The 23,872-nt window shown below is 49.2% G+C and overlaps 2 non-coding genes and 1 pseudogene across 2 annotated transcripts; all 3 read right to left on the bottom strand.

The window, feature by feature from the left end:
* Window positions 1-1,075: 1,075 nt before the first annotated feature.
* Window positions 1,076-4,492, bottom strand: LOC149221950 (25S ribosomal RNA). The gene has a single exon (XR_016249974.1). It is a non-coding gene; the product is annotated as a 25S ribosomal RNA (ribosomal RNA).
* Window positions 4,493-4,739: 247 nt separating this feature from the next.
* On the bottom strand, window positions 4,740-4,893 carry LOC149221949 (5.8S ribosomal RNA). Its single transcript, XR_016249771.1, has one exon. It is a non-coding gene; the product is annotated as a 5.8S ribosomal RNA (ribosomal RNA).
* A 2,965-nt stretch (window positions 4,894-7,858) lies between these two features.
* On the bottom strand, window positions 7,859-9,670 carry LOC149221948 (18S ribosomal RNA; annotated as a pseudogene).
* Between the last annotated feature and the right edge of the window lie 14,202 nt (window positions 9,671-23,872).

Genomic DNA, 23,872 nt, shown 5'->3' with positions numbered 1-23,872 from the left:
GGTGGTTCTGGCCACGCCACGACATGGAAACCTCAAGGTCCCCAGACTTGGGCAGCAGTTTCAAAACACCCCAAGTTCCCGAGACTTGCGAGCAGGTTTACATCGTCATGGAAACCCCAAGTTCCCCACATTGCGGCATTGTTGAAAACCCTGTGTTTCCATCGTGCCATAAAATGCAGAAACCCACGGTTCCATCAAGGGCAGGACATGGAAACCCCAATTTTCCCAGGCTTGGGTGCCGCCATATTCGATCATGGTGAGACATGGAAACCCCAAGCTTCCCAGGCTTGGGCGCCATTGGTTTCGGTCATGGCGCGACATGGAAACCCCAAGTTTCCCAGGCTTGGATGCTAGGGCACAACATGGAAACCCCGAGTTTCCCCAGGCTTGGGCACCGCTGGTTTCGGTCGTGGCACAACATGGAAACCCCAAGTTTCTGAGGCTTGGGTGCCAGGGAACGACATGGAAACCCCAAGTTTCCCCAGGCTTGGATGGCAACGCGCGAATTGGAAACCCCAAATTTTGGGTGTGGCATGGAAACCCCAATTTTTTTTACGCTAGGCGGAAGCCCCAAATTTTAGGCACCGGGTGGAAACCCCAAATTTTTGGTACGACATGGAAACCCCAAATTTTTTTGCGTGGGGTGGAACCCCCAAATTTTAGGTGTCGGGTGGAAACCCTAAATTTTTGGCACGACATGGAAGCCCCAAATTTTAGGCGCCGTGTGGAAACCCTAAATTTTGTAAGCTGGGGTGCGGCATGGAAACCCCAATTTTTCCCATGCTTGGGCACCTTTTTCGTCGCAACGTGGAAACCCCAAATTTTGGGCGCCAGGGCGCAACATGGAAACCCCAAAATTTTGGGTGCCAGGGTGTGACATGGAAACCCAAAAATTTTGGGCATCGGGGCACAACATGGAAACCCCATTTTTCCCAGGCTTCGGTGCCTTTTTCGTCGCAGCATGGAAACCCCAAATTTCCTGCCCCTAAGAAATACAAAATTGTCATCTGGAGGAAGAGGCAAAGGTGCGAGAGTGGGAGGGTTGTCTGGATTTGTTTGTGACAAGAGAAAAACTCTTAATTGAGGCGACCAAGGGTTGAATCTCAGTGGATCGTGGCAGCAAGGGAACTCTACCACTTACAATACCCTGTCGCGTATTTAAGTCGTCTACAAAGGATTCTTCTCAATGACAATTTGGAATTGAAATTCAAAGCTGCCCCGACCAAGATGCTTCATGGTCATGGTTTGAAAATGACATGGGCCCCTGGGGGGGACAAAGTGATTCCCCTACTGTGGGTCGAGATACAGTCGAAGAGTGACATGCACCACTTCTAGCGTGGATTCTGACTTAGAGGCATTCAGTGACCAGTCATAATCCGACACACGGTAGCTTCATGCCACTAGCCTTTCAACAAAGCACGATGACCAGTTGAGGGAATCAATGGTTCCTCTCGTACTAAGTTGAATTACTATTGCGGTGTGGTTCATCAATAAGGTAAAACTAACCTGTCTCACGACGGTCTAAACCCAGCTCACATTCCCTATTGGTGGGTGAACAATTCAACACTTGGTGAATTCTGCTTCACAATGATAGGAAGAACCGACATCGAAGGATCAAAAAGAAACGTCGCTATGAACACTTGGCTGCCACAAGCCAGTTATCCCTGTGGTAACTTTTTTGACACCTCTAGCTTCAAATTCTAAAAATCTAAAGGATCAATAGGCCTCACTTTCATGATTTGTATTCATACTAAAAATCAAATTCAAATGAGCTTTTACCCTTTTTTTCCACATGAGATTTATGTTCTCGTTGAGCTCATCTTACGACACCTACGTTATCTTTTAACAGATGTGCTGCCCTAGCCAAACTCTACACCTAACAATGTATTCCACTCGGATCAACTCGCCGAAATGTGCCTTAAGGCAAAAAACAGGGGTAGTACCCCGTCTCTGCCCCACAAAATAAGTAAAATAACGTTAAAAGTAGTGGTATTTCACTTGCGCCGGAAATGGCTCCTACTTATTCTACAGCTCTCAAGTCATTTCAGAAAGTCGAACTAGAGTCAAGCTCAACAGGGTCTTCTTTCGCCAATGATTCTTCCAAGCCCGTTCCATTGGCTGTGGTTTCGCTAGATAGTAGATAGGGACAGTGGGAATCTCATTAATCCATTCATGTGCATCACTAATTAGCTGATGAGGCATTTGGCTGCCTTAAGAGAGTCATAGTTACTCCCACCGTTTACCCGCACTTGGTTGAATTTCTTCACTTTGACATTGAGAGCACTAGGCAAAAATCAGATTGCATCAGCATCCACAAGGACCATCGCAATACTTTTTTTTAATTAAACAGTCAGATTCCTCTTGTTTGTACCAGCTCTGAGTCAACTGTTTGATGCCTAGGGAAAAGCCCCCAGTAGGGGGCATTCTACACCCATAGCCCAATCGACACACGACTGCCCACCCTCGCCGTGAGAGCAGCTTGGGCAGACTAACGACAACCCACAAGTTGAGGGCATAGACCCCTAGGCCCAGCCCTCAGAGCCAATCCTTTTCCCGAAGTTACAGATCTGTTTTGCCGACTTCCCTTACCTGCATTGTTCTATTGACTAGAGGTTGTTCACCTTGGAGACCTAATGTGGTTATGAGTACGACCAGGCATGAACGGTACTTGGTCCTCTAGATTTTCAAGGGCTAGTGAGGGCACACTGGACACTATAGGTCGTGCAGTTCTCTTCTAGATACTGGACCCTATCTCTGGGTGAACCGATTCTAGGGTGGGAAAGCTGTTAAAAAGAAAAGATAACTCTTCTCGGGGCCCCCAATGACATCTTCGGATTTCCTAACATTGTCGCCCGCCATCATGTCCCGGTTTGGGAATATTAACTCGATTCCCTTTTGATGCTAGTGCAGAGTGCACCCTTGATAAAAGGCTCCCCCATCTCTTAGGATTGACTAACCCATGTACAAGTGTTGTTCACATGGAACTTTCCCCACTTCAGTCTTCAAAGTTCTCATTTGAATATTTGCTACTACCACCAAGATCTACATCGGGGGCCAATCCACCCAAGCTCATGCTCAAGGTTTCTCAATGACTCCCACGTCCTCCTAGTCATCAGAGCCAGGTAATTGCTCCAACGGTCGAGTATAGGTTACGCGCTTCAGTGCCATCCATTTTCGGGGCTAGTTGATTCGGCAGGTTGTTTGTTACACACTCCTTAGTGGATTTCGACTTCCATGACCACCATCCTGCTATCTTAATCAACCAACACCCTTTGTGGGATCTAGGTTAGTGCATAATTCAGCATCGTAACTCGAATTTTGGTTCATCCTGCATCGCCAGTTCTTCTTACCAAAAATGGCCCACTTGGAGCTCTCGATTCCATGGCGTGGCTCAATGGTGCAGCCGCACCCTCTTACCTACTTAAAGTTTGAGAATAGGTCGAGGGCGTTACGCTCCCGATGCCTCTAATAATTTGCTTTACCCGATAAAACTCGTGCATGAGCTCCAGCTATCCTGAGGGAAACTCTGGAGGAAACTAGCTGCAAGATGGTTTGATTAGTCTTTCACCCCTATACCCAAGTCAGATGAACGATTTGCACGTCAGTATCGCTACGAGCCTCCACCAGAGTTTCCTCTGGCTTCGCCCTACTCAGGCATAGTTCACCATATTTTGGGTCCCAACAGGTGTGCTTGCACTCGAATCCTTTGCATAAGCTCAAGGTCGATCGATGATGCACCCCCCTAGAGAGGGGGTCTTGCTCGTCAGCTTCCTTGCACCTCGTAGGTTTTTAAACCCACCGACTCACACACATGTTAAACTCCTTGGTTCATGTTTCAAGATGGGTCGAATGGAAAGACCGCCAACCAACACCACGAGCACGCAGGTGCACACGGCCTGCCACAAGGGGGCATGCTTCATTCCTTGACCACTGCAACAGCAAAATGACAGGTAGTAATCCACCTGCACTTGTGATGATGCAGCAACCCGTGTTGGTTTGCACGATAAGTCGAGCGACGGACCGGCCTGAGCTATTCCACACCCAACCGAGATGGATTGATAGCCTCCATCTGCTTCCCTCCCAGAGATTTCAAGCACTCTTTAACTCTCTTTTCAAAGTCCTTTTCATCTTTCCCTCGTGGTACTTGTTCGCTATCAGTCTCTCGACCATATTTAGCCTTGGATGAAATTTACCACCCAATTAGGGTTGCATTCCCAAACAACATGACTCGCCAACAATGCCTCGTGATGCAGTAGGGTTCCATCCCAACAGGGCTGTCACCCTCTCAGGTGCCCCCTTCCAAGGGACTTGGCCCAGGTCTGCCACTGAGGACGCTTCTACAGACTATAATTCAGGCGACACTGCCACCCGATTTTCATGTTGGGCTCTTCCCGGTTCACTCGCCACTACTAGGGGAATCCGTGTAAGTTTCTTTTCCTCAGCTTAATTATATGCTTAAACTCAGTGGGTGTTCTCGCCTGAGCTGAGGTCGCAAAGTTGGAGCTAAATCCGCCCTAGCCGATGGGAGGACAAGAGAGAGTAAAGAAAGTTTAAGCGATGCCACACAAAGCCTGCATCAGCTAATGTTGACTTCCCAACCAAGGGGACAAGATCAATGCTCACTAACGCATTCCATGAAATATCGCTCGAGTTTTTTTAGCCAACCACTCCGCATTGGGCACGAACAACTAGCTCTACTACTCCCTAACATATTGCAAGGAGCGTGTTTGAATGGGATGCGACGCCTAAACAAATGTGCCCTCGACTGAGGCCTCAGGTGCAAATTGCATTCAAAAACTCGATGATTCACGAGATTCTGCAATTCACAGTAAGTATCACATTTTGCTACGTTCTTCATCGTAACAAGTGCTGAGATAAATGTTGCCGAGAGTCATTTCCATGTATTACCGAAATATCCACCACAAAAATGAATAGGGGCACCCCCCCAAAACAAATGTAAGGCTAAGGGCCAAAAGGAGGAAAAGGAAGAAAAGCGCATGAAAGAAAGAAAAACAAAGGTGTCTACCCTGCTCACAGGAGGAGGCTCAAATAGGAAATCTCCCCAAGCCCCACACCCTCACAAATAGGGGGGAAATGCATGGAATAACAATTGAGAAGGACTAGGGTGGCCATCCAAGGAGCTCACACTACTTTTAATCCTTCTCGAACACCAGTCCACAACAATTCCCCCTTTTCTCTGTAAAGCTAGGGACCAAAAGGAAGAAGGGAAGAAAATAAGGTGAAAGAAATAGAGATCAAAGGTGGCTATCAGCTCACAATGGGAGGCTCAAACAATGCACAAGCCTCCCAAGCCTCGTGCCTTCACAAAAAGGGGGGAATTGAAGGGGACAATGATCGAGAAGGACTAGGGTGGCCACCCCAGGAGCTTGCACTGCGTTTCGTCCTTCCCAAACACCAATCCACAACAATCCCACCTTTTCTCTGTAAATCTAGGGGCCAGAAGGAAGAAGGGAAGAAAACAACATGAAAGAAAGGGATATCAACCGTGGCTACTGGCTCACAAGGGGAGGCTTCAAACAGAGAACAAGCTTCCCCAACCCCGTGCCTTTGCAAAAAGGGGGGGAACTGCAGGGGACGGCAATCAAGAGTGACTAGGGTGGCCACCACGGGAACTCACACTACATTTCGTCCTTCTTGAACACCAATCCACAACAATCCCACCTTTTCTCCATAAATCTAGGGGCCAAAAGGAAGAAGGGAAGAAAATGACATGAAATAAAGAGAGATATCAACCGTGGCTACCGGCTCACAAGGGGAGGCTTCAAATAGAGAACCAGCTTCCCCAACCCCGTGCCATCGCAAAAAGGGGGGGAACTGTAGGGGACATCGATCGAAAAGGACTAGGGTGGCCACCTCAGGAACTCACACTGTTTTTTGTCCTTCCCAAACACCAATCCACAACAATCCCACCTTTTCTCCATAAAGTTAGGGGCCAAAAGGAAGAAGGGAAGAAAACAACATGAAAGAAAGAGAGATATCAAATGTTTATGCTGGCTCACAAGGGGAGGTTCAAATAGAGAACAAGCTTCCCCAACCCCATGCCTTCACAAAAAGGGGGGAACTACAGGGGACGACGATCGAGAAGGAATAGGGTGGCCACCCCTAGAACTCACACTGCTTTTCATCCTTTCTGAACATCAATCCACAACAATCCCACCTTTTCTCCATAAAGCTAGGGGCCAAAAGCAAGAAGGGAAGAAAACAACATGAAAGAAAGAGACATAAAATGTGGCTACTGACTCACAAGGGGAGGCTCAAATAGAGAACAAGCTTCCCAAACCCTGTGCCTTCGCAAAAAGGGGGGAAATGCAGGGGATGACGATCAAGAAGGACTAGGGTGGCCACCCAGGAACTCACACTGCTTTTCATCCTTCCCGAACACCAATCCACAACAATCCCACCTCTTCTCCATAAAGCTAGGGGCAAAAGGAAGAAGGGAAGAAAACAACACCGAAGAAACAAAGATCCCAAGAAAAGAGAGAAGCTCAACAACACGCCGAGTAGACGTCCGCTAACCAAAAAGAAATCAAACAAGGCACCCAATCAAAAAGCATCCCACCTCTTCACACCCTCCCACATACATTATGGCACAACACCCTTTCTAGCTTACAACATAACAAACAACAATCAAATAACCAAGAAAATAAATCACAACCTAAACTTGACCACTAGAAAAGGCAAGGGCCGCAATGAGACCAATGTCTAGAGCATGTTACTGAGAGGTAAACAACCCCCCAACCTGGCACAAGGCTTCAAACAACAAATAGACTACTAATAACAAACCCACCCCACTATTGCACCCCTCCGTGTACAAAACACCCAACAACCTTTCCAGTGAGAAAGTCAACAGGGGTCAAGAATCAAACTCCAAAGAGGAGTTGTCATGGGCCGACACTCAATGCTGGAGAAAGCCATAGGGCCACAAATACATCGATGGTGCAAGGCCACTAAAGAGAGGGACATCCGCAAAGTGCACACCATGAAACAAAGAAATGACCAAGTCCCACAAAAAACCCACAATCCAAAGGGAGGAACAAAGACACAACCCGCTACTTCTTTTTCCCTTGTAAGGGCAGTGGCTCATGAGAGGATGAGGAATTCCCTCTATGACAAAGGCACGAGATAATATTGCCACCCTCACGCCCATCGACGGGGCAAATTGCAATCTCGATGGAGCTCAAACCAGGGGAGGGGTTTTCCATGACATGGACACCTAACCCTTCCACGAGGTTATGTCGAGGAATGATCGGGAGGACTAGGGTGGCCATACCAACGAGTTGAACAACTCTTCATCCATCCCATACTGACCCCACCATGACAATTTCCCCTCACTGAAGGTTTGAGCTACCAGGCACACACACAACCACTCCTTCGACCCAACCACCAGCAAAACCGCTCACCCAAGAAACACATCAACCACCACCACCTTTTCGAGAGAACCAACTACGGAAACCCACACCCTTGGCCCATGCCTTCCAATGAACAAAAGACCAAGCATCGCCGCTATGAATGAGTCTAAATTTATCCATTGTATTTCCCAAGCACCTCAACTACAGTAACCATGCCTAGCCAAACAGATCGTCAGAAGGGCTCCCAAGAAACAAGCTTCTAAAACCCCTATAGAAACACATTCCAGGAAAGAAAAATAAAGGATGGGTGGGACAAGCACAAGCATGGTTTGCAGGCAAACACACGAAAAAAGAAGCGTTACCACAAGACAAGCAACCAACAATGTTCCTGCCAAACACCAAACCCGCTCCCCTAGAGACACACCACACAGTCCCGCATTACAATAGAAACCCAACCAACCCAAACCAAAAAAGAAAACCCCTTATATCAATGATCCTACTATAGGTTCACCTATGGTAACCTTGTTACGACTTCTCCTTCCTCTAAATGATAAGGTTCAATGAAATTCTCATGACGTCGATGGTGGCGAACCACCATCGTCGACGCAATCCGAACACTTCACCAGATCATTCAATCAGTAGGAGATATGGGCAGTGTGTACAAAGCGCAAGGACGTAGTCAACACGAGTTGATGACACACGCTTACTATGAATTCCTCATTGAAGACCAATAATTGCAATGGTATATCCCCATCATGATGCAATTTGAGAATATTTCCTGATCCTCTTGAACTAGGAAGAAAAACTCATTAGCTACATCAATGTAGCATATGTGCAGCCCAGAACATCTAAGGGAATCACAGACCTGTTATTGCCTCAAACTTCCATGGCCTAAATGGCCATAGTCCCTCTAAGAAGCTGGTTGCGAAGGGGAACCTCCACGTAGCTAGTTAGCATGCTTAGGTCTCATTTGTTATCGGAATTAACCAGACAAATCACTCCACCAACTAAGAACAACCATGCACCACCACCCATAGAATCAAGAAAGAGCTCTCAATCTGTCAATCCTTACTATTTCTGGACCTGGTAAGTTTCCCCATGTTGAGTCAAATTAAGCCGCAGGCTCCACTACTGGGGGTGCTCCTCTATCAATTCCTTTAATTTTCAGCCTTGCGACCATACTCCCCCCGGAACCCAAACACTCGGTTTTCTCAGAAGGTGCTAGCGGAGTTCTTAGAGCAACATCCATCGATCCCTGGTTGACATTGTTTATGGTTGAGACTAGGATGGTATCTGATCATCTTCAAGCCCCCAACTTTCATTCTTGATTAATGAAAACATCCTTGGAAAATTATTTCACAGTGGTCCGTCTGTCATAAATCCAATAATTTCACCTCTGACAATGAAACATGAATGCCCCCGACAGTCCCTATTAATCGTTACTCGAGTCTTGAAGGCCAACCCAATAGAATCAGAATCCTATCACATTATTCCATGATAATGTATTCAGAGCATAAGCTTGCTTCGAGCACTATAATTTTTTCAAAGTAACAGTGCCAGAGCCATGACCCAGCCAATTAAGGCTACGAGCACGCCACCGACAAAAGGGACAGAAGGGCAGGTGCACACCGAGTAGGCGGACCAACCTTTATGACCCATTATCCAACTACACGCTTTTTAACTCGAACAACTTAAATATACGCTATTAGAAGTAGAATTACCATAGCTGCTGGCACTAGACTTGCCCTCCAATGGATCCTCATTAAGGGATTTAAATTGTACCCATTCGAATTACTAGACTCGATGATGCCAGTATTGTTATTTATTGTCACTACCTCCCCATGTCAGGATTCAGTAATTTGCGCGCCTTCTACCTTCCTTGGATGTGGTAGACGTTTCTCAGGCTCCCTCTCTAGAATCAAACCCTAATTCTCCGTCACCCGTCACCACCATGGTAGGCCTCTATCCTACCATCGAAAGTTGATAGGGCAGAAATTTGAATGAAGCATCACCAGCACAAGGCCTGTGTGATCCATCGGGTTATCATGATTCATCGAAGAAGTGGGCAAGCCCGTGTCGGCCTTTTATCTAAAAAATTTGTCCCTTCCAAAGAGTCGGGACTTGGTGCACATATTAGCTTTAGAATTACTACAGTTATCTGAGTAGTATGGTACCATCAAAAAACTATAACTGATTTAGTGAGCCATCCACAGTTTCATAGTCCGAATTAGCTAATACTTAGACATGCATGGCTTAATCTTTGAGACAAGCATATGACTACTGGCAGGATCAACCAGGTAGAACCCTCCCACTTCAAAGGGCATTCAGGGAACTCTCTTACCAAGATCCAACCCGAACACCCATCAAGTCAAAGAGATGCCAAAATATCATGTAAAACTTTTATGCCTTGCACCTCTTGCATCCCAAGAAGGAAGCACATGCAACATGCCAAGGACATGGCGAACAAATGGGTAGACCTTTCGAGCCACAATGCACCAAGGCCACTCCAGAGTTTGCAACCATGCCCCAACCAACAAGAAAATGAGTGATCACTCACCCACTCCCTTAGAAATGCCTCCAAAAGCCTCCACACCCCGCACTGAGGCCACCTAGGAGTCCACCCGGACAGCAGCAACAGTGGACCTCGATCTCCCAATCACCTGCAGTAGCCTCGATGCAAAGGAAATAAATGGAGAACGACCAACCATGCAACCTCTATATTATAAATGAGCCCCAACCCTCCCCACCCCGCACCGAGGCCACCTAGGAATCCACCCAGATAGTAGCAACGATGGACCTCAATCTCTCGTGCAGCAGCCTCGATGTGAATGAAAAGGAAGGAATAAAAAGAGGAAGACCAACCACAAATCCTATCATAGAGAGGCCATACAAATCTCCCCACCCCGCACAGATGCCACCTAGGAGTCCACCCAGACAGCAGCAACAATGGACCTCGATCAGATGATCACCTGCGATAGCCTAGACACAAAGGCAAGGGAAGGAAATAATACAAGAAAAACCGAGCCCACAACCTCCCCCTTAGAAATGCCCCCCAACCCTCCCCTCCCCGCACAAAGGCCACCTAGGAGTCGACCTGGACAGCAGCAACGATGGACCTCGATCGCATGATCACCTGCGGTAGCCTCAATGCAAAGGAATCTGAAGTAAATAAAACAAGACCAACCAAGCCCACAATCTCTCTTAGAAATCCCCCCGAACCTCCCTGCTATGCACCGAGGCCACCTAGGAGTCCACTCAGACAGCAGCAATGGTGGACCTCGATCACTTGAATGCCTGCGACAACCACGATGTGAAGGCAAAGGAAGGAAATAAATGCAAATCAAGAGGCTCGCTACACAATATAAGAACATATCCAAATAGAAGGAGGGATCGGGCAGCTCCGCACCCCATGCACCCTACATATAGGAAACCTAGGAGATTTCCACAACTTTACCAATTGTACAATGAATAATTTTCACCTACAACAACCTCCACACAAAGGAGGGAGGTCAAAGTGTTCCACCTCAAAATCCTTCTTGCAAATAGCCCCCACCATCGACGTAGAGGGCTTCCTCCCCATTGGACAATGAGCGCATACACAATTGAAACAACAAATTCCCCCCAACACTCCCCTCCCTGCACAAAGGCCACCTAGGAGTCCACTCGGACAGCAGCAATGATGGACCTCAATCGCATGATTGCCTTTGGCAACCTCAATGCAAAGGAAATGGAAGGAAATAAAACAAGACCAACTGAGCCCACAACCTCTCTTAGAAATGCCCCCTGACCCTCCCCGCTATGCACCAATGCCACCTAGGAGTCCACCCAGGTAACAGCAACGGTGGACCTCGATCACTTGATCACCTGCGGCAACCATGATGCGAAGGCAAAGGAAGGAAATAAATGCAAATCAAGAGGCTTGCTACACAATACAAGAACATATCCAAACAGAAGGAGGGATTGGGCAGCTTTGCACCCCATGCACCCTACGTACAGGAAACCTAGGATATTTCCCACAGCTTTACCACCTAGACAATGAATAATTTTCACCTATTGCCACCTCCACGCAATGGAGGGAGGTCGAAGCATTCCACCTCAAAATCCTTCTTCCAAATAGCCCCCACCATTGATGTAGCAAGCCTCCTCCCCATTGGACCATGAGCACATACACAATTGAAACAACAAATGCCCATAAACGTTGTGACTTAACATTTCCAACTGCAAAATCCTGCCACGCATGAAAGATGCAAGGAAAAATTTGACCACTCAATCAAACATATGGGCCAACACATCTATCAAAACCTCAAAGCTAATGCAACCACGGATGATGTGCACTTTGAAAGGAATGCCAACCCTTAACTTTACAATAAGGAGAATAGTGCCTCACATCGCTTGATGGAAAAAGCAAGAAAGAGGGAGGGTAGGTGGTTTACAACCAAAACCGTTCCACGTCCCTCTTAAATGTTTGCATCTCAACCGACAATTCGAACATAGAAAGAGTATAAGAACAAGAAACTGGCAACGTAAATAGTCGAACAATGAAGAGGCTAGCCGTCACAGGGAGCCACACCACAACAACCCGTACAACTCTGAGAACTTAGAGTAGAAGGGGAATTGTTCACATACACCTCCCGGGACAAGCATGGCCAACATTACTGCTCATGTGCTACCAAGTGGGTATGGAGAGAAGATGGAAATTGGCCACCCTACAAATAACCCAAGGCCATTCTTGAGGAAAACCTGAAAAAACAACTCAATTACCAACCCACCTTTCACACGAAAAGCAAAGCCCTCCCCACCAAATAGGGAGGAGATGAACAATATAGAGAGGAGCCAATTTCAATGGAGCCACACATGGCTGCCCAGCCGAATCAAAATTTTCTATTCACAACAACCAAGTGGCACGATAGCGACATAGGCACGATAGAGCTTTGGGGATTCCATCTGGGACCACAAAAATGAAGGCTCAAAGGAGCGCCGATAAAACTTTTAACATTTTTATCATTCGGATGGGCAAGAGGGACGGGGACAAGCATGGCCAACTTTACCGCTCATTTGCTACTAAGTGGGGATGGAGAGAAGATGAAAACCGGCCACCCTAAAAATGACCCAAGGCCATCGTTCGGGCAAACCTGACAAAACAACTCAATTACCAGCCCACATTTTACACGAAAAGAAAACCTATCACTTGTATCACTTGGACGGGGATGGGGGACTAGGACGAGCCAGGGATCCACACCACAACAACCCATACAACTCCAAGAACTTAGAGAGAAAAATGGGAATTTTTCACATATGCCTCCCGAGATGAGCACATCCAACATTATCGCTCATGTGCTACTGAGCAGGGATGGATAGAAGATGAAAGTCGATCGGCCTACAAATGACCCAAGGCCATCATTCATGCAAACCTGAAAAACACAACTCAATTACCAACCCACCTTTCACACGAAAAGAAAAACTATCACTTGTATCATTTGGATGGGTACGAGGGGATGAGGACGAGCCAAGGAGCCAAATCACAACAACCCATACAAATCCAAGAACTTAGAGAGTAGAAGGGGAATTTTTCACATATGCCTCCCAGGATGAGCATGGCCAACATTACAGCTCATGTGCTACCGAGTGGGGATGGAGAGAAGATGAAAATCAGCCACCCTACAAATGACCCAAGGCCATCATTTAGGCAAACCTGAAAACACAACTTGATTACCAACCCACATTTCACACGGAAAGAAAACCTTTCATAGGTATGATTTGGAGGGGCACGAGGGGACTAGGACAAGCCCGAGAGCCACACCACAATAGCTCATACAACTCAAAGAACTTGGAGAGTAGAAGGGGAATTGTTCACATATGCCTCCTAGAATGAGCATGGCCAACATTACCACTCATGTGCTACCGAGTGGTGATGGAGAGAAGATGAAAATTGGCCACCCTATAAACGACCCAAGGCCATCATTCAGGTAAGCCTGAAAAAACAACTCAATTACCAAGCCACCTTTCACATGGAGAGAAAACTTGTCACTAGTATCATTGGATGGGCAGGAGGGGACTAGGATGGACCCAAGAGCCACACCAAAATAGCCCATACAACTCCCAGAACTTGGAGAGCAGAAGGGGAATTGTTCACATATGCCTCCCGGGATGAGCATGGCCAACCTTACATCTCATGTGCTACCGAGTGGGGATGGAGAGAAGATGAAAATCGCCCACCCTACAAATGACCCAATTCCATCCTTTAGGCAAACCCAAAAAAAAAACTCAATTACCAACCCCCTTTCACATGAAAAGAAAACCTATCACTCGTATCATTTGGATGGGCACGAGGGACTAGGACGAGCCCAAGAGCCACACCACAACAACCCATAAAACTCCAAGAACTTGGAGAGCAGAAGGGAAATTGTTCACATATGCCTCTCGAAACGAGCATGGCCAACATTACTGCTTATGTGCTACCGAGTGGGGATGAAGAGAAGATGAAAATTGGGCACCCTACAAATGACCCAAGGCCATCCTTTAGGCAAACCCGAAAAAACAACTCAATCACCAACCCACCATTCAGACGAAAAGAAAACCTGTCGCTGGTATCATTTGGATGGGCACGAGGGACCAGGACGAGCCCAAGAGCCACACCACAAGATCCCATACAACTCCAAGAACTTGGAGAGAAGAAGGGGAATTGTTCACATATGCCTCCCAGGACAAGCATGGCCAACATTACCGCTCATGTTCCACCGAGTGGGGATGAAGAGAAGATGAAAATCGGCCACCCTACAAATGACCGAAGGCCATCATTCAGACAAACCCGAAAACACAACTCAATTACCAACCCACATTTCACATGGAAATAATACTTGTCACTGGTATCATTTGGAGGGGCACAAGGGTACTAGGATGAGCCTAGGAGCCACACCACAATAGCCCATACAACTCCAAGAACTTACAGAGCAAAGGGGGAATTGTTCACATATGCCTCACGGGATGAGCATGGCCAACATTACCGCTCATGTGCTATCGAGTGGGGATGGAGAGAATATGAAGATCGACCACCCTACAAATGACCCAAGGACATCAATCAGGCAAACCCAAAAATACAACTCAATTACCAGCCCACCTTTCACACCGAAATAAAACCTATCACTAGTATCATTTGGAGGGGCACAAGGGGACTAGGATGAGCCCAGGAGCCACACAACAATAGCCCATACAACTCCAAGAACGTGAAGAGCAGAAGGGGAATTGTTCACATATGCCTCCCGAGACAAGCATGGCCAACATTATCGCTCATGTGCTACCTAGTGGAGATGGAGAGAAGATGAAATTTGGCCACCCTACAAATGACCCAAGGCCATCCTTCAAGCAATCTTGAAAAAACAACTCAATTACCAACCCACCTTTCACATGGAAATAAATCCTATCACTTGTATCATTTGTATGGGCACGAGGGACCAGGATGCGCTCGGGAGCCACACCACAATAGCCCACAAACTCCAAGAAGTTGGAGAGAAGAAGGGGAATTGTTTACATATGCCTCCCGGGACGAGCATGGCCAACATTACTACTCATGTGCTACCGAGTGGGGATGGAGAGAAGATGAAAATCGGGCACCCTACAAATGACCCAAGGCCATCCTTTAGGCAAACCCAAAAAATCAAATCAATCACCAACCCACCTTTCACATGAAAAGAAAACCTGTCACTGGTATCATTTGGATGGGCACGAGGGACCAAGATGACCCCGAGAGCCACACCACAATGGCCTGTACAACTCCAAGAACTTGGAGAGCAGAAGTGGAATTGTTCACATATGCCTCCGGGGACGAGCATGGCTAACATTACTGCTCATGTGCTACCGAGTGGGGATGGAGAGAAGATGAAAATCGGCCACCCTACAAATGACCCAAGGCCATCCTTCAGGCAAACCCGAAAAAACAACTCAATTACCAACCCACCTTTGACACAAAAAGAAAACCTGTCACTTGTATCATTTGGATGGGCACGAGGGGACCAAGATGAGCCAGGGAGCCACACCACAACAACCCATACAACTCCAAGAACTTAGAGAGCAGAAGGGGAATTGTTCACATATGCCTCCCAGGATGAGCATGGCCAACATTACCGCTCATGTGCTACCGAGTGGGGATGGAGAGAAGATGAAAATCGGCCACCCTACAAATGACCCAAGGCCATCCTTCAGGCAAACCTAAAAACACAACTCAATTACCAACCCACCTTTCACACGAAAAGAAAACCTGTCACTTGTATCATTTGGATGGGCATGAGGGGACCAAGACGAGCTAGGGAGCCACACCACAACAACCCATCCAACTCCAAGAACTTGAAGAGAAAAAGGGGAATTGTTCACATACGCCTCCCGGGACGAGCATGGCCAACATTACTGCTCATGTGCTACCGAGTGGGGATTGAGAGAAGATGAAAATCGGCCACCCTACAAATGACCCAAGGCCATTCTTCAGGCAAACCCGAAAAAACAACCCAATACCAACACACCTTTCAAACGAAAAGCCGACCAAGGAACCAAGATGAGCATGGCCAATATTATCGCTCGTCTCCTACCAAGTGGGGATGGAGGGTAGATGAGAATCAGCCACCCTACAAATGACCCAAGCCCATCCTTCATATTAGAACCGAACAAACATCTCAATTACTAGCCCACTTTTCACACAAAAAGCAAGAACCGAATGAGTTTACATGGGCACCCTCAAACGACCCACCCAAATGAGTTTACATGGGTGCCCTCACTATCGTAACGAAGGGACAAGGGAGCGCCGGGCAAGCGAGCTGCATGAACATGCACAAACCCAACCTCGGGTCACAACTTAAAATTTTTGATACGGGCTCGTTCACCCGCAGGCACCCTTGCCCCATCTGCCCAAATGAGTTTACACGGATGCCCTCACCAGACCTGCCCAAATGACTCGCCCGAACGAGTTGACTCGGACGCCCTCAAATGACCCACCCAAACAAATTTACATGGGCACCCACACGACCGTAATGAAGGGACAAGGTAGTGTCAGGCAAAGGAGCTGCACGAACGTGCGGAAAGCCAACCTTAGGTCACAACTTAGCATTTTTGATATGGGCTCATTTTCTCAGGCGCGCCCTTGCCCGACCTACCTGAACGAGTTCACACGAATGCCCTCACCTGACCTGGGTAAATGAGTTGACACAGACGCCCTCAAATGACCCACCCGAATGAATTTACATGGGCACTCACATGACCGAAACGAAGGGACAAGGGAGAGCCGGGAAAACAGGCTGCACGAATGTGCACAAAGCCAACCTCAAGTCACAAATTAGCATTTTTTATACGAGCTCATTTGCTTAGGCACGCCCTCGCATGACCCACCCAAATGAGTTAACAGGGATGCCCTCGTCCGACCCGCCCGAACGGGTTGACATGGATGCCCTCAAATGACCCACCTGAATGAATTTACATGGGCTCCCATACGACCGAAACGATGGGACAAGGGAGCTTCGGGCAAACAATCTGCACGAATGTGCACAAAGCCAACCTTGGGTCACAACTTAGCATTTTTTATATGGGCTCGTTCACCCGGGTATGCCGTCGCCCGACCCACCCGAATGAGTTCACATTGACACCCTTGCCCGACATGCCTCAACGAGTTGACATGAATGCCCTCAAACGAACCGCCCGAACTAGTTTACATGGGTGCCCACACGACCAAAATGAAGGGATAAGGGAGAGTTGGGCAAATGAGCCACACGAACGTGCACAAAGCCAACCTCGAGTCACAACTTAGCATTTTTAATATGGGCTTGTTCGCCTGGGCACACCCTCACCTGACCCACCCAAACAAGTTCACGCAGATGCCCTCGCCTGACCCACCCAAACGAGTTGACATGAACACCCTCAAATGACCCGCCCGAACATGTTTACATGGGCACCCACACGACCGAAACGAAGGGAAAAGGAAGAGTCGGGCAAATGAGCTGCATGAACATGCACAAAGCCAACCTCAGGTCAAAACTTAGCATTTTTAGTATGGGCTCATTCACCCGGGCGTGCCCTTGCCCGACCCGCCCGAATGAGTTCATACAGACGCCCTCGCCCGACTCGCTCGAACAACCTGCTCGAATGAGTTGACACGGACACCCTCAAACGACTTGACCAAACAAATTTACATGGATGCCCACACGATCAAAAAGAAGGGAAAAGGGAGAGCCGGGCAAACAAGCTACACGAATGTGCACAAAGCCAACCTCAGGTCACAACTTAGCATTTTCGATATGGGCTCGTTCACCCAGGTACGCTGTCACCCAATCCGACCAAACGCGTTCACACAGAAGCCCTCACCCGACCCGCCCGAACGAGTTGAAACCGATGCCCTCAAATGAACCGCCTGAACGAGTTTACATGGGAACCCACACGACCGAAACAAAGGGACAAGGGAGAGTTGAGAAAACGAGTTGCATGAATGTGCACAAAGCCAACCTCGGGTCACAACTTAGCATTTTTGATACGGGCTCGTTCGCGCAGGCGCCCCCTCGCCCGACCTGCCTGAACGAGTTTACACGAACACCCTCGCCCGACCCACCCGAACGACCTGCCTGAACGAGTTCACACGGATGTCCTCAAATGACCCCCCAAACAAGTTTACATGGGTGCCCACATGACCAAAACGAAGGGACAAGGGAGAGTCGAGCAAACGCGTTGTACGAATGTGTACAGAGCCAACCTCAGGTCACAAATTATCATTTTTGATATGGGCTCGTCTGCCCGGGTGCACCCTCACCCGACCCGCCTGACCCGCTCGAACAAGTTCACACAGATGCCCTCACCCAACCCACCCAAAAGACCTACACGAATGAGTTGACACAGACACCCTCAAACAAACCGCCCGAAACGAGTTTACATGGGCATCAACACAACCGAAACAAAGGGACAAGGGAAAGCCGGGTAAACAAGCTGCACGAACATGGACAAAGCCAACCTCAAGTCACAACTTAGAATTTTTAATATGGGCTCGTTCACCCAGGTATGCCCTCGCCCAACCCACCCGAACGAGTTGACACAAACGCCCTCAAACAACTCGTCCGAACAAATTTACATGGGCGCCCACACAACCGAAACAAAGGAACAAGGGAGAGTCAGGAAAATGCGCTGCATGAATGTGCACAAAGCCAACCTCGGGTCACAACTTAGCATTTTTTATATGGGCTCGTTCACTCGGGCGCACCCTCACCCAACCTGGCAGAATGAGTTCACACGGACACCCTCACCCGACCCGCCCGAATGACTCACCCGAACGAGTTGACATGGACGCCCTCAAACAAACCGCCCGAACGTATTTACATGGGTGCCCACACGACCGAAACGAAGGGACAAGGGAGAGGTGGGAAAAAAAGTTGCACAAACGTGCACAAAGCCAACCTCGGGTCACAACTTAGCATTTTTAATACGGGCTTGTTCGCTTGAGCGCGACCCTGCCCGACCAGACCGAACGAGTTCACATGGATGCCCTTGCCAGACCCGCCCAAATGACCTGCGCGAATGAGTTGACACGAATGCCCCCAAATGACCCGCCTGAATTAATTTACATGGGTGCCCACATGACTGAAACAAAGGGACAAGGGAGAGCCGGGAAAACGAGCTGCATGAACATGCACAAAGCCAACCTCGGGTCACAACTTAGCATTTTTGATACGGGCTCGTTCGCTCGGGTGCGCCCTCACCCAAACGAGTTCACACGGATGACATCGCTCAACCCACCCGAACGACCTGCAAAAATGACCCGCCCAAACGAGTTGACACACACGCCCTCAAACAAACTACCCAAATGAGTTTACATGGGCGCCCATGCGACCGAAATGAAGGGATAAGGGAAAGGCGGGCAAATGAGCTACACAAACCTGCACAAAGCCAACCTTGGGTCACAACTTAGCATTTTTAATAAGGGCTCATTCGCTTGGGTGTGCCCTCTCCCGACCCGCTCGAACGAGTTCACACGAACGGCCTTGCCCGACCCGCCCGAACGACCCGTACGAACAAGTTAACACAGACATCCTAAAATGACCCGCCCGAATGAATTTACATGGGCGCCCACACGAACGAAACAAAGGGACAAGGGAGAGCTGGGAAAATGAGCTGCATGAACATGCACCAAGCCAACCTCGAGTTACAACTTAGCATTTTTGATATGGGCTTGTTTGCCTGGGCATGCCCTTGCCCGACCCGCCTGAACAGGTTCACACAGGCGTTCTCGTCCAAACGACCCGCCCGAACGACCTGCCTGAACGAGTTGACACAGATGCCCTCAAACAAACCACCCAAACAAGTTTACATGGGCGCCCACATGATCGAAATGAAGGGACAAGGGAGAGGCGAGCAAACAAGCTGCACAAACATGCACAAATTCAACCTTGGGTCACAACTTAGCATTTTTAATACGGGTTCGTTCACCCAGGCGTGCCCTTGCTCAAACTTCCCAAACGAGTTCACACGGACGCGCTCGCCCAACCTGCCCGAGCGAGTTGACATTGACGCCCTCAAATGACCTGCCTGAACAAATTTACATGGGCGCCCACACGACCGAAACAAAGGGACAAGGGAGAGCCGGGAAAATGAGCTACACGAACATGTACAAAGCCAACCTCGGGTCACAACTTAGCATTTTTATACGGGCTTGTTCGCCCAGGCACACCCTCACCCGACCTGCCCAAATGAGTTTTCACAGATGCCCTCACCCGACCCACCTGAACGATCGGCCTAAATGAGTTGACACGGATGCCCTCAAACGACCCACCTGAATGGGTTTACATGGGTGCCCACTTGACCGAAACGAAGGGACAAGGGAGAGTTGGGCAAACGAGCTGCACGAACATGCACAAAGGCCACTCGAGGTCACAACTTAGCATTTCTGATATGGGCTCGTGTGCCCGCGCATGCCCTCGCCCATCCCGCCCAAATGAGTTTACACGGACGCCCTCGCCTGACCCGTCCCAAGGGGTTTACAAAGATGCCCTCACCCGACCCACCCAAACAAGTTTACAAAGTTGCCTTTGCCTGACCCGCCTAAATGAGTTTACATGGATGCCCTCGCCCGACCTACTTGAATGAGTTTACATAGATGCCCTCGCCTGACCTGCCCGAACGATATGACATGGACACCCTCAAACGACCCGCCCAAACGAGTTCACATGAATGCCCTCACATGACCCGCCTAAACAAGTTGACACAGACGCCCTCAAACGACCCGCCCAAATGAGTTTACGTGGGCACCTACATGACTGTAATGAAGGGACAAGGGAGAGCTGGGCAAACCAACTACACGATTGTGCACAAAGCCATGCTCGGGTCACAACTTATAACTGTTTATACAGGCTCGTTCGCTCGACCCACCCAAACGCGTTCACACGAATGCCCTCGCCCGACCCGCCTGAACGAGGTCACACGGACGCACTCAAACGACCCGCCCAAACGAGTTTACATGGGTGCCCACATGACTGTAACAAAGGGACAAGGGAGAGCCAAGCAAACAAGTAGCATGAATGTGCACAAAGCCAACCCCGGGTCACAACTTAACATTTTTGATTTGGGCTCGTTCGCCCGAGTGCGCCCTCGCCTGACCCGCCCGAACGAGTTTACATGGACACCCTCGCCCGACCCACTTGAACTAGTTACATGGACACCCTCGCCCGACATGCCCGAAATACCCGCCTGAACGAGTTGGCACGAACGCCCTCAAACGACCCATGCGAACGAGTTTACGTGGGCACCGACATGACCGAAATGAATGGACAAGGGAGAGCTGGGAAAATGAGCTGCACAAACGTGCCCAAAGGCCACCCCGAGTCACAACTTAGCATTTTTGATACGGGCTCGTGTGCCCGGGCGCGCCCTCGCCCGACCCACCCGAACGAGTTTACACAGACGCCCTTGCCCGACCCCTCCGAATGAGTTTACATGGACACCCTCGCCCGACCCCCCCGAACAAGTTTACATGGACACCCTCACCTAACCCACCCGAACGAGTTTACATGAATGCCCTCGCCCGACCCAGCCGAATGAGTTTACACAGACACCCTCGTCTGGGCCACCCGAATGAGTTAACATGGATGCCCTCGCTCGACCTGCCCAAACGATTTTACACGGATGCCCTCACCTGACCCGCCTAAAAAACTTTACAGAGACGCCCTCACCCGACCTGTCCGAACAATTTTACACTGATGCCCTCGCCCGAATGAGTTTACATGAACGCCCTCGCCCGACCCACCTGAATGAGTTTACACAGATGCCCTCGCCCGACCCACCCGAATGAGTTTACATGGATGCCCTCGCCCGACCCGCCCAAACAACCTACCCGAACGAGTTTACACAGACGCCCTCAAATGACTCGCCTAAATGAGTTTACACGGACACGCTCAAATGACCCTCCCGAATGAGTTTACATGGGCACCCAAAGGACCGAAACAAAGGCACAAGGGAGGGCTGGGAAAACAAGCTGCGTGAACGTGCACAAAGCCCACCATGGGGCACAACTTAGCATTTTTGATACAGGCTCGTGTGCTTGGGCGTGCACTGAATGACCTGACCAAATGAGTTTACATGAACGCCCTCAAATGACCCGCCCGAACAAGTTTACACGAGCTCCCTAGAATGACCCGCCCAAACGAGTTTACACGGACACCCTCAAACAACCCGCCCAAAAAACTCACCCGAATGAGTTTACATGGACGCCCTCAAACGACTCGCCCGAATGAGTTTACACAAAAGCCCTCGAATGATCCTCTCAAACGAGTTTACATTGATGCCCTCGAATGACCTGCCTGAATGAGTTTACATGGATTCCCTCAAACAACCCACCCAGACGAGTTTACACAGATGCTCTCAAATGGCCCCCCCAATGAGTTTACATGGGTGCCCACACTACCGAAATGAAGGCACAAGGGAGACTCGAGCAAACGAGCTGCACGAACGTGCATAAAACCCACCCTGGGTCACAACTTAGCATTTTTCATACTGTCTCATGTACCCTGGTGCGCCCTCACACTGAACGACATGACCGAACGAGTTTACATAGGCGACCTCAAATGACCCTCCCAAACGATTTTACATGGCAAATGACTCGCTTGAACAAGTTTACATGGAAAAAAACTTGCCCGAATGAGTTTACACGAACGCCCTCAACCGACCCACCGGAACAAGTTTACATGGGCGACCTCAAACAACCCACCCGAACGAGTGTTTACATGGCAAACAACCCGCGCAAATGAGTTTACATGGGCTCTGACACATGACCAAAATGAAGGCACAAGGGAGAGTTGGGCAAATGGGCAACACAATCATGCACAAAGCCCACCCACGGTCACAACTTAGCATTTTTTATACGGCCACGTGTGCCTTGGGCACCCTCACACGACACGACATGACCCGACCTGACCCGACCCGACCCGACCTGCCCCAACGCGTTTGCACGAGAACCCACACACGACACATCCCGACCCGCCCAAATGAAATTTGGGGTTTCCATGGGTGCACGACCAGAACAGAAATTTGGCATTTCCGTGGGTGCATGACCCGAATGAAGGCACAAGGGAGCTTCAAGCAAATGGGCCGCACGAATGTGTAGAAGACACATGGGTGGTCACGACTTAGCATTTTTGGCACAACCACGTGTGCCCGGGCACCCACACATAGCACGACAAGACCTGACCAGCTTTGGGCGACCCGACTCGACCCGACCGAACTCATTTGCACGGGCACCCACACATGACACGACACGACCCGACACGAACAAAATTTGGGGTTTCCTTGTATGAATAACCCGAATGAAATTTGGGGTTTCCATGGGTGCACGACCCGAACGAAGGCATAAGAGTTTGTCAGGAAAACGGGCCGCACGAACGTGTAAAAGACACATGGGGGGTCATGACATAGCATTTTTGGCAATGCCACATGTGCCTGAGAACCCAAGCACAGCACGATCCGACCCTCCCGAACGAAATTTGGGGTTTCCATGTGTGCACAACCTGAACGAAGGCACAAGGGAGCGTCGAGCAAACGTGTTGTAGGAACGTGCAGAAGGCACATGGGTGGTCACATCTTAGCATTTTTTGCACGACCACATTTTCCCAAGCACCCACACATGGCACAGCATGACGTGACCCGACTCGTCCGAACGCGTTTGCACAGGCACCCACACACGACATGACCCGACCCGCCTGAACGAAATTTGGGTTTTCCATGTGTGCACGACCTGAACAAAATTTGGGGTTTCCATGGGTGCATGACCCAAACGAAGGCCCAAGGGAGTATTGGGCAAATGGGCCACACGAACATGCAGAAGAGACATGGGCGGTGACGACTTAGAATTTTTGGCATGGCCACATGTACCCAGGCACCCACACACAGAATGGCACAACCCAACCCACCCTAGGTGAGCCGACCTGACCCACCCAAATGAAATTTGGGCTTTCCATGAGTGCACGACCCAAACAAAGGAATTAGGGAGCATC

This window comes from Pinus tabuliformis, chromosome Q (assembly GCF_031772625.1).
Source record: "Pinus tabuliformis cultivar Carrire ecotype Pingquan chromosome Q, CPIR1, whole genome shotgun sequence".
NCBI lineage: Eukaryota > Viridiplantae > Streptophyta > Pinopsida > Pinales > Pinaceae > Pinus > Pinus tabuliformis.
This window is presented reverse-complemented; position numbering and strand designations above follow the sequence as displayed.